This window comes from Mobula birostris, chromosome 9 (assembly GCF_030028105.1).
Source record: "Mobula birostris isolate sMobBir1 chromosome 9, sMobBir1.hap1, whole genome shotgun sequence".
In the NCBI taxonomy this organism is placed as follows: Eukaryota; Metazoa; Chordata; class Chondrichthyes; order Myliobatiformes; family Myliobatidae; genus Mobula; species Mobula birostris.
In genome coordinates, this window is record NC_092378.1 from 97,177,850 (window position 1) to 97,190,229 (window position 12,380).

General features: G+C 42.6%; 1 protein-coding gene across 3 annotated transcripts in view; it reads left to right on the plus strand.

The window, feature by feature from the left end:
* The window catches only part of LOC140202889 (dual specificity mitogen-activated protein kinase kinase 3-like), a 154,927-nt gene that overhangs the window by 82,115 nt on the left and 60,432 nt on the right, over nt 1–12,380 (plus strand). The gene's annotated exons all lie outside the window — the stretch shown is intronic.

Sequence of the window (12,380 nt, forward strand, 5' to 3'; positions counted from 1 at the left end):
CCCTGCGTTTCTGTTCATATCTCCACCCTTTCATCCCACTCTTGCTGATCCCTCCCCCCTCCCTCACCCTGGTCATTTACCTGACCAGCCAATACCATTTACTGACCCCTCTGATCACCGAACAAATGCAAAACAAACACTTTTTTTGCTGCCCAGAAAAGGTGCAACTTCATTGTTCTGTCATGCAGTGGTTATTTAGGGCAGGGGTCCCCAACCTTTTTTGCACCGTGGACCGGTTTAATATTGACAATATTCTTGCCGACTGGGGTGGGGGGGGGGGGTGTTAATCACGACTGGAATGTAGGTGATAAGTCAACTATAAGTTACTTATCAGTAGCTAATATACTCAATCTTGTTTCTAAAAGGGGTTATCTAATGAATTTAGTATTAAACACACAGCGCATATTTTCCTCGCATGAATATAGTGATAAGTCAATTATAAGTCATAAGGGGGTTCCTTATGTCCAGTCTATTCCGCAATTTAGTTTTCGTTGCATTCATTGCAGAAAACTCCGCTTCACAGAGATATGATGTTGGAAAGCATCGTTTTCAGTGCTTTCGTGGCTATCTCAAGATATTCAGCCTTGAATTTGATCCCGAATGCTGGAAGAGATGTTATGTCAAACTTTTCAGCCCACCGTCATTTGCAAGCTCGGAGTTGATCTTCTTCCCGCACTGACATGGATGACTCACTGGGGACATTCACAAGTGGGTCACGGACCCATTCCTTTGCATGCCTTGGGTCATTTGGGGTTAGGAAGTAACGCTCGAATTCTGTCGACAGCGAAGATAGGTGTTCGCGCACCAGCTGTGAGCCTCAGTCTCTCCCAGATTCCCATCTAGTGTAGGGAACATGTCAGATATGCCCCTATTCACTCGCCGTCCCCACGGTTCCAGTTTGGCTGTGAAAGCAGACACTTTATCTGCCAACTTGAAGACAGTTGTCATTCTCCCCTGAAGTGACAAATTGAGTTCATTGAGCAGGTTGAAGATGTCACACAGATAAGCGAGTTTTGCTATCCACTACTCGTCACTGAAGTGTGCTGCCAGTGGTGACTTTTTTCCTGAAAGAAATCTCTGTAGCTGCTCTCTTAACTCAAAAACCCTGGCCAGAGCTCTCCCCCTTGATAGCCACCTGACTTCAGTGTGTAAGAGAAGACGTTTGTGCTCTGCATCCACTTCCTCACAAAGCTGCTCAAACGGATGTGAATTAAGGGCTTTTGCTTTGATGTGATTGATAACTTCAACAACGTCACTCAATACATTGTTAAGATCAGGTGACATTTTTCAGCTGGCTAGCATTTCCCTGGCATTCAGGAGCAACCTCTGTTGAGTCGGGTAGTGAAACCAGACTCATTAAACCGTTCCAACAGCTGTGCTTCGATGTCCTCCGCTATGTCATCGATTCTCCTTCAAAACTGTGGTAGCTGAAAGAGAAACCTGTGCCATCTTGTTAGCTGCAGCTTCTCCCAACAGTTCACAGCACATGTCCTTGGCAGCAGGCAGAATCAATTCTTCACCAACAGTGAAAGGCTCCTTAGCCTTAGCAATACGGCTAGCCACTAAGTACGACGCTCTCAGAGCAGCAGCATTTGTGGAGGTGGTGGCTCTCAGCACTTGCTTCTGTCTCGCTTGCTCACATTTTTTGGGCTCAAAAAACTCAACGGGTTTGTCTTTAGTGCAGGGTGCTTGGAATCAAGGTGCCGAAGCAGATTTGAGGGCTTCATTGCCTCATTAGACAGCTTGTCTCCACCTATCACACGGGGCTTGGAGCGTGCGAGTCACCGGTCGTAATAAAGCCATTAGCTGTCCCTGTGTTATTATCATCGTTAGGCCTTTTATGTCCCATACCATCTCTTCCAAAGACTCTCAAGCAACGTTTGTTTTTTACTCATCGAGTAGTTGTAAGTTAATGACCGACTGATGTCCTCGCATGGGTAACCACCTCGCGTGCGTTCAAGTTCAACAGTGCGTGACAGGGAATGAGGAAAGGTGCAGTTGACTCATATCGTTTCCTCACGGCCCAGTAGCACATGCTTTGGTTGGGGACCACTGATTTAGGGCATCCATTAGATTGCACAAAATCTTTTGGCATGTATTTTGCAAATCATGGAACAACTTGCATAAAAATTTAATTTAATGTGGGGAGCAGAAACTTATTTTCCTTAACCCCCAACCCCCATCTTTTAAAACAGAAGCTATTGGAAATGAGACCATAAGGCATAAAAGCAGAATTAGGCCATTCGGCCCATCAAGTCTGCTCTGCCATTTCTTCATGGCTGATCCATTTATTTCTCAGCTTCAATCTCCCATCTTTTTCCCATGTCCTTTCACAGCCTGACTAATCAGGGTGTGAAAGGATTGTGCTTTGAATTCTAGTGAGTTTGTGAATGTTTGATGTAGAAGTTTGCAGACCGACACCAACACAAAAGTTAAGCATTGTTGATAGTTGAAAACTACTTTTGCTGAGATGAGTGTAGCTGGTATAGCCATCCTTTGCCGATATGGTTGAGGTGGTGGTGGTGAGCCAGCCTACTAGTGCTACTCAGAATTGCCTTGCATGCCTTTCAAAGCCATGGCTCAGGTTTCAAGTTTGCACTTCGATGCACAAAAGCATTGGGCTATGAAATCTAACTTTTGGGGAGTGTTCACTTGCACACAGATTCATCTGTAGTGGAACGACATTTCTGGCGTTTGTTGTTTCTACACCCTCAAGTACTGTTTTATTTACAGATGACAGCAGTATTGCAGAAGTTTACCAAGTTCAAAGTAAATTTATTATCATATTTACTGTATGTCATTATACAGTATACTATCCTGAGATTCAATTTCTTGCAGGCACTTGCAGTAGAACAAAGAAATACAATAGGATCAGTGAGAAAAGTCAGCGGAATCAAGTAACCAATGTACAAGCATATCAAATCAGATTCAAGTTTAATTATCGTTCAACCATGCATGAATTCAGCTGGATGAAACAGCATTTCTCTGGGGCCTAAGTGTAAAACATACACAGCATAACACAGCATATTCAAGGTAGGGAGCATACATATAGTCACACAAAAAATATATACAGCCCAGGTCCCTGAGTGACATGTCCTGCAAATTGATGATGTAGTTCCTGGCAGTCCACAGACAAACACATGCATGCAATCATCCTTGTCATTTCATTGATCGAACACTGGAAGGCAACACTGACAGATAGGCCAGCCCCCAAATGAGCATGGATGCCATGCTGCACCGCCTTTAGTGTGTCCTCTCCTGAACTGCAGTGGCAGACAAGCCTGTGTCTTAAGGCCTGGTCCTCACTTCAACTGAGGCCATGCAGATCCGCTGCCATCTTCCTGCCACCAAATAAGGGGAACAGGCTTGTGGCCTCTTACATTATCAATGTTCAACAGGGTCTTGTGATCACAAGAGAATCTGTACAAATACAAAAAAAACTCTAATAGTAGTAAATTATACTGAGAATGTGAGTTGTAAGTGAAACCATAGGTTGTGGAATCAGTTCAGAGTTGAAGTGAGTGAAGGTATCCATGCTGGTTCAAGAACCTGAGGGTTGAAGAGAAAGAACTGTTCCTGAACCTGATGGTGTTGGACCTAAGGGCTCCTGTACCACCTCCCTGATGACAGCAGCGAGAAGAGAGCAGGGCCTGGATGGGTGGTGGTCCACTTAGTACCTTAGGACAGTAGTCTCCCGTCTCCGGGCCACGAAGCATACAGGGGTGCAGTGGTAGCCGGGACGTACCCAGCACATCTTTTAAAAAAAATGTCGAAATAAACAAGATAATTAAGTGCTGCCCGGGACCTAATTAATTAGCTTGTTTATTTTGGCTTTTTTCTTAAAGATGTGCTGGCTGCGTCCCAGCTGCCGCTGCACCCCTGCATGCTTTGCAGCCTGGTATCGGTCCGCGGCTTAGGAGAATAACATGGGTGACCAGTATCTGCTGTCAGGTTAACTAGACAGTGTGTTTCCTCACCACAGAATCCTTGGAGTGGTGTGGGGCCTGAGTGTTACATAACAAATGGCTAGACCTTGCACCTAGCTGGAGGAATAGAGGGATGAAAACTAGAGAAAAAAATCAATGTAGTATAGTACTTCCTTTTGCTTCCTTTCAAAAGTTTGCCATAAACCGTGAGAACATGAAATTCTGCCCTTAACTGGCAATCATTTGCAAGGAGAACGTTAACCGTTTCGCACAAAACGTGACACTTGCTTTCATGAGATTTGTGCTTTTGAATTGGTGACCAATGAGGTCAACAACTGGTTACATACATTCTGATATTATCTGAAGCATTTTACCAATTTAAAAAAAACAGTTGCCACCATGAGGATACTGAAAAGTTTCAACTAAGACTTAGTACCGTATATCTTTTGCCTTGATATTAGAAAATTGTAGAGAAAAGTCCAACTTCAGATGCTCCAATAGTAAAATAAACCTATTCATTGCTACATGGAGGAGGTACAGTAGATTCTGGTTAATTGGGACACATTGGAACCAGTATGTTTTGGCCCAATTGAGGTGGCTGCCTTAATTACCTGAAGTTTCATGGAAATTGTTAAGGTATTAAAAAAAATACAAACTACCATTAAACTGAGTAACAGATTATGTGTTTATATAAAATATAGAGCAAATTGGATTGCAGGCAACACAAAACGCTGGAGGAACTCAGCAAGCCAGGCAGCATCTTTGGGGGAAAAAGTACAGTTGACGTTTCAGGCTGAGACCCTTCGGCAGGACTGGAGGGAAAAAAATGAGGTTTTGTTTGTGACGCATTGGATTGGGATCCTTTGCTTTCTTTGAACCGTGTTGCGTGTTTGTTGCAAAGGGAATCGTCCAGTGTGGCACGATTTTAAAAAAAGGGTCTGTTTCATCGGCATTGTAGATATCGTCTACACAAAACATTTGAAGCAAGTTGGGCAGTTTTGTAGATTTCCATGTTTCTGCACTTAAAGCATCAGCACTACCTTTCTCACCCTGTGCTTTTCTTGAATTTAGTGCCTACATTTCCATCAAGACAACCAGCCACTTTTAACCCAGTTTCTTAGCTAGCTTCTCTGACTTGTTTGTCAACATTGGTCCGCTAACAGGCACACTTCAGTAAGTTAAAATGGAAAACTACTTAGGGCCTCTTCAACAACTGGATCCTTGCCTTCACACTTTTGTTTTTGAGATGTTCGCTGATGTCCCTCAGGAAATGCCCTTTATTCACGTAGTTTATCTTGCTGATGTATCAAGTGTGTAATTGTAGATTCGGCATTCCAGCTATTTATGCCAGCTGGCGATGGAGGGGTGGTAGGCCGATGACTTTCAATTTGGTTCAGTAGGGTAATTCATTCCAGCTAGTGTCAAATCTTTTTATGGTGAGTGTCCCTCAACATTTCTAAGTCTAAATTTAAATAAAAACAAAATTACCAAAAATCACTGCCTTTTGAATCAGCATCCGTTGGCCCAAATGGATAACGTGACATAAACACACACAGCTGACGCAGTTGTTCACTCTAAGCACAGTGTAGTGAATAGCAGTCATAGAAGTGTATGTGACTGATAGTCTCCTGCCCAAATCAAGTGACATAGTGTCCAAAATAAATGAAGGGAATCCTGGCCATTTTCTTGATTAGTTTGTTCTTTAAGAGTTGTTCGAAATTCATGGCTTCTCTGATTAACTGATAGCCCAATTAACCAGAATCCACCATACTTCATGAACAAATGTGCCATTTTGCTGATGAAGTGTCGCTTGGCTCTTCTGAATGCTTTTGAAACTTGGGACCACCCGCTATAGCCCATTGAAGCATTGAAGATACCACCAATGCAGTCTCCACAAAATTCAGATAAATTTACTGGCAGAATAAGCAATCTAACAATCTTCTCTCTCAAGCCATTATCCCATAATTGTAAGCTTAACTACACTCGTTTGTCTTTTGGGTAAACCACAGACCCAAGACTCGCATACCAGGTACTCTGATCGAGGCTCATTGATAGAAAAAGATTAAAAGATGGTCACAGGATGTTCTCCAAGTCACTTTGAAAACCATGAAACATTCCCACTAACTCATTGGACACTCTGGCCCATAACTACTCAAAGTGGAGAATGAACATTTGGCATAGCACTTTGTGCCTGTGCGCCTGGGAGCCTATTATAAACAGCTGAAAAAGCACATCTGTTAACCAACCAACCATCTCTGTAGATTCTGCAGTTTCCACATTGGCGTCATTTTGAAAGAGAGTAATGTTTTTGAGTTTCTTTTCCTGGCTACCCCTCAACCAGCATCTCCGGCAGCAGGTTATCTATAGTTAGGGGAGGTTATTGTTTATAATCTGGAGATGATTTTGTCAAGAAGGTTCTTCCGAAGTGGAGATGAAACAAAAAAAAAATCTTGTGGTTATAGTTGTTTTATTAGATGTTCATCCTAGTCCTCCCTGAAGGCCATCTCAGTGTTTCGGCCGGCTGGTGGTGCAGTGAGATCAGCGCCGGACTCCGGAGCGAAGGTTCCCGAGTTCGAATCCGGGTCGGGCCAACCCCGAGCACGCTTTCCATCCATGCCGGGTTGAGTGTCACTCGGCCTCGTAAAAAAATACAAGGGTTGGGTCAGGAACGTTCATAACGTGACCAGGTTAATCCTGAAACCACGCGCCAGACAAGAATGGCTGAATGTCTGGTACAACACTGCTTTAAAATAAATAAATAAATCTCAGTGTTGTTGCTGATAGCCCCACCACTGTCACATTGGCGAACTTGACAATGTGATTGCTTATTGTGTTCAGTTCTGGTCACCGAATTATAGGATAGATGTCAATAAAATTAAGAGAATACAGAGGGGATTTGCTAAAATGTTGCCTGAGTTTCATCTTCTAAGTTACAGAGAAAGGTTGAACAAGTTAGGTCTTTATTCTTTGGAGCGTAGAAGGTTGAGCGGGGACTTGATAGAAGTGTTTAAAATAATGAGGGGATAGATAGAGTTGACGTGGATAGGCTTTTTCCATTGAGAATGGGGGAGATTCAAACAAGAGGACATGAGTTGAGAGTTAAAGGGCAAAAGTTTAGGGGTAACATGAGGGGGAACTTCTTTACTCAGAGAGTGGTAGCTGTGTGGAACGAGCTTCCAGCAGAAGTGGTTGAGGCAGGTTCGATGTTGTCATTTAAAGTAAAATTGGATAGATATATGGACAGGAAAGGAATGGAGGGTTATGGACTGAGTGCAGGTAGGTGAGACTAGGTGAGAGTAAGGGTTCGGCACGGACTAGAAGGGCTGAGATGGCCTGTTTCGGTGCTGTAATTATTATAATGGTTCAGGTCAGGCAAGGTCAGCCAGTACCAGCAAGCAAGGCAAGTAAAGAAGTAACAAAAGATCAAACAAATACTTTCCTTTTAGAGCGCAAGCTGGTCTGTACTGGTTTGGATAAGAAACTTGTCAACAAGTATTTCAGCTCTGCAGAATAAGAACTTTAAGTAGAGAACCAAATATGCTGCATTACTAAAAGTCTTCAGACAAACAGGTGATTATACAAATCTATAAACAAGAGCAAAGAAAGCTAAAACTATAAGAAAAACACAATAAAAACAATCTGGACCATAATTCAACATTTGTTTTGCATTGTGCAGTAGCTGCACTTCATTAGTTTTTGGGCAACCTGAGACTTGAGGCTATGAACAATGAACATTTCATTGCAATGAACTGAGTGGACATGTATTTTAGGGGTTTCTGCATGAAGTTAGGAAAGAAGCTATTTGAACTTTTGTAGTATAATGTGGACTTTGTTCATCCATTATGTATCTACTATTGGCTAATTTACCAGTGTCATAATTGTATTCTATCATCTATTTTTGGCATATCCATTAATGATTAACCTAATACACCCTATCCTCGTTATATGCGAAGGATACGTTCCTCGAAGTTGACGCATAATGTGAAATCGCATAATGTGAACAATTATTTAAATGAAGAAAATAGGGATGCGTTCCAGAGGGCTTCCTAAATATGTTTTTTCTGTAATTTATTCACATTTTTATACCAATACGACACAAAAGCAGTACTACAAGACAACATTTGTATTATATTTAATCAATTTAAGGTAATATTCAATATAATAAATCATAGAACGTTAACATCCTCTGGTGTACAGTACTCACCAACAGTGGCAGGTGTGTTCGCTCTGGGAGATGAGTGGTTGTTGTGGTGTCAGGCAGCTTTACATGGATTGTAAACACAAGATAATCTGCAGATGCTGTAAAAGATCAAAGCAACACTTTCAGTACGCTGGATGAACTCAGCAGGTCGGGCAGCATCAGTCAGAAACGATGAGTTGACGTTTCGGGCTGGAACCCTTCGTCAGGACTGAAGAATGAAAGATGGGGAATGATTTGAAGAATGCTTGTAGCGTCGGTTGAAAGACCAGTAATTTGAAAGACAAAGGGGTGGGGGAGGGGAAGCATTGACGTCATAGCCCTGAAAACAATGGGTAGTAGAAGAAGGAGGCAGAACCATGAGGGAGCTGGGGGAGGGGGTAGAGTGAAATAGGGATAGAGGAAGGGAGGGGGAGGAAATTACCGGAAGTTGGAGAATTCTATGTTCATACCAAGGGGCTGGAGACTACCTAGACGGTATATGAGGTGTTGCTCCTCCAACCTGAGTTTAGCTTCATCATGGCAGCAGAGGAGGCCGTGTAGGGACATACCTGAATGGGAATGGGAAGCAGAGTTGAAGTGGGTGGCTACCGGGAGATCCTGTCTGTTGTGACGGATGGAGTGGAGGTGCTTGACAAGGTGGTCCCCCAATCTGCGTCGGGTTTCACCGATGTAGAGGAGGCCGCACCGGATGCAATAGATGACCCCAACAGACTAGCAAGTGAAGTGTTGTCTCACCTGGAAGGACTGTTTGGGGCCCTGAATGGTTGCAAGAGATTATGTGTAGGGACAGGTGTAGCACTTACGCTTACAGGGATAAGTGCCGGGTGGGAGATCAGTGGAGATGGACGTGTGGATAAGGGAGTCGTGGAGGGACCGATCCCTGCAGAAAGCAGAGAGGGGTGGAGAGGGAAAGATGTGCTTAGTGGTGGGGTCCTGTTGACGGTGGCGGAAGTTGCGGAGGATAATGTGCTGGATCCGGAGGCTGGTGGGGTGGTAGGTGAGGACAAGGGGAACTCTGTCCCTGTTGTGGTTGCGGGAGGATGGGGTGAGGGCCGAAGTGCGGGAAATGGAGGAGATGCGAGTGAGGGCATCATTGATGACGGTAGAAGGGAAACCACGATCCTTAAAGAAAGAGGACATTTGAGATGTCCTGGAACGGAAAACCTCATCCTCGGAGCAGATGCAGTGGAGACGGAGAAACTGGGAATAGGGAATGACATTTTTGCATGTGGCGGGGTGGGAAGAGGTATAGTCGAGGTAGTTATGAGAGTCATTGGGCTTGTAAAAGATGTCAGTGGACAGTCTGTCTCCAGAGATGGAGATCGAGACATCGAGAAAGGAGAAAGAAGTGTCAGAGATAGACCAAGCGAATTTGAGGGCTGGGTGGAAGTTTGAAGTAAAGTCGATGAAATTGACGAGCTCAGCATGGGTGCAGGAAGCAACACCAATGTAGTCGTCAATGTACACGGATTTAGCTTTACACGGATAAGGTGGATGGTTGTGGTAGTCAGGATAATATCAAGCCCAGCAAGGGGTGAAGGAAGACTCGCAGAACTCTTAGAACTGCCGGCAGCAGAAAGATTACAGCGATTTGCATAAAGTGGTGAGGGTTGTTTGCTTGGCAGCATTTTGTTTTTCAGCATAAATTTGCTTGTAGGGAAGAAGGGTTAATGGCAGGGAATGACTGAAATGCTGACTCCGTTCTAAACGTGGGTCCATGTCTATCACTATTTGTGCCAAGTGTTCTGACTTCCACCATTCACTCACCATTGGTAAACTCCCGAGATTTTCAAAATCGTCTGTTGCTTACAGCATCTGAGAGATAGATCGCAGTAAAAAAAAAATACGTACGCCTTGAATGTGGTTTACACTTTGGTTGAGTGGTTGAATCAGCGATATTGTGTTAAGCGGCAGGAAACGCACTGTTATGTTAGGATGAATGCTGTCCAAATGTTTAGGATGGGCTGGCGCATTGTCAAGCAACAAAAGAACTTTAAAGGCAAGATTCTGTTCCTGACAGTAGCGTCCCAGAGTTGTGTTACCTTCAGCTGATGCCGCGCTGTTTATAATTTCCAACTTTTTTTCAAGTGTTAAAGCGGTTCTCTGCCGCTCGGCTGACGGCCCAAGACATGACATCGGACGCTTAGGAGGCATAACTCAATATTTCAAGCAGAAAATCACTGCACTGTAGGTAAAACCAACAGAAGTTTAAGATCGTGCATCCGCACCTTGCCAAAACCAATGCGAGTGTGGCGGGAGAGAGATTGTAAGGTATGTGCACGTGACATGTATTGGCGGGAAGGCAGTGCTCCTCGCATAACTGTGAATTTTGGATGCATATAATGAGACGTTGGTAGAAATAGGTTCCTCGCCTAACTGTGAATCCGCATAGTCTGAAGACGCATATAATGAGAATAGGGTGTATTTTCCTCTTAATTGATTCATTAGCTGGTTGTAAATTTGTCCATATCCTAATGTCTTTTTGCATGGGGGAAAAAGCCAAATTTCTCTTACCATGCCTAGAATAAAACCTGGAGTTTGGGTTATTATGGTTCACTGACCAACGGATACTTAAATTTTGTCTGATTTTATAGGCTCCTTAGGAAATGCCTTATGAAGGGGATGCAGATTTAGTGTGCAGTGGTTAGAGTCTCTGAGCTCATCACTAATAATCCAAAAGCCCTGTTTGAACTGTAGCAATGATAAATTAGGGTGTAGATTTATTGCAGGACTGAATGAATTTGGACCATTCCTTTGGGCAAGGTTTTGTCTTCAACTTTTGGTTCATATTCTGTGCAAATATTTATTCAGTTCCTAGAGAAAGCTTTCACATATTGCAATATCCTAAAAGTCTGCCTTGGAATAATCAAAAATCTACAAAGGTATTAGATGTAGTGCTATATCGACATCATCGTTTTTTATTTTTCCCCACCAAGATCCAGTTTAATTAGATGTACATCTGAATATATGGAGAGCACTTGCCATGAGTTCCTACCCAACTCAATTTATTAAACTTGTAGAGCAGTTTTAGCACAATGTATAGAATTATGGCATTAACTTTGGAAGTAGTGTTTTTGTTTCTGTACTGATGATAAAATACAAGGCAGTTATTTTCTCTTAGCACAAACTGGTGATTAGTTACCATGTGGATTATTTGTCATTGTGACTGAGAGACCAGATGTTTTTCCCCGATCCTACCATGATAATCTGAGAAGATTGGGAATATACCTCCCATTTTTAAAAAAATTGGTTGAAAATTTTGAACAATACAGCTGATTTAATCTGTGGATTTATGTCAAACAGAAGACCCCCACCCCCATATTATTTCTATTCCCTTTGATGATATTTGCTTATATTAAATAAGGATTTAGGACACTGGTAATTACCTGCCAATTTACTGTTGGCATCTGTAAAAAGTGGAAACATGAAATTTTACCATTATCCATGTTGATAACTCAGTTAGGATGACAAAGTTAAAAGGAGAAAAAAAATAATGTTATTCAACAAAAATGAAAAGGCATTTTAAAAGGGCCATTTGAAAGTTAGTCATTCTGGTTTTCATACTGTCAGTGAAGAATCTGCTTTTCTTCGATAGATGTGTGAGGGTGATGCCTTACAAAGTTGGTCATGCTCAGCAGAAATATGAGATTCTGATGGTTGAGTGAAGGAGTTGTTGGGGGCTTTACTGAATAATGTGAGTCTCCTGGAAACTGTCCAGTTAGAATTAGTAATGCTCATCTATCAATCAACCCACTCTACTCGTTTGTGACTTCTGAAAGGGAATTGCAGATTTGGCTAAATCATCAGATTGTATGTCTTTATGATGTAGGAGGTAATGTATTGGCATGGGTGGACGATTGGCTGGCATTAGGTGGCAGGAATGTTTTCTTTCTGGTTGACAAGGTATAATGAGTAGTGCGCCACAGGGCCTCTGTCCTTTGTATTTTATATGAATAACTTGGATGCAGGCACCAAAGGAATGGGTGCAAGATTTGTCAGTGGCACAAAGATCAATTGCAAATAGGAATTAGGATTCCAAAAGGAAAATGGTGAGGAAAATGAATATGGAAAATAGTAAATTGTCCACTTTTGCAGGAAAAAAATACAAATTAAGTGGTGAGATATTGCAGAGCTGAGGTTCAGAAGGATGTGGGTATCCACAAAAGGATGGTTTGTGGGTAGAGCAAATAATTAGAAAATCTAGTAAAATGTTCTCTATTGTGGGGGAAATTGAATACAAAGATGGAAAGATG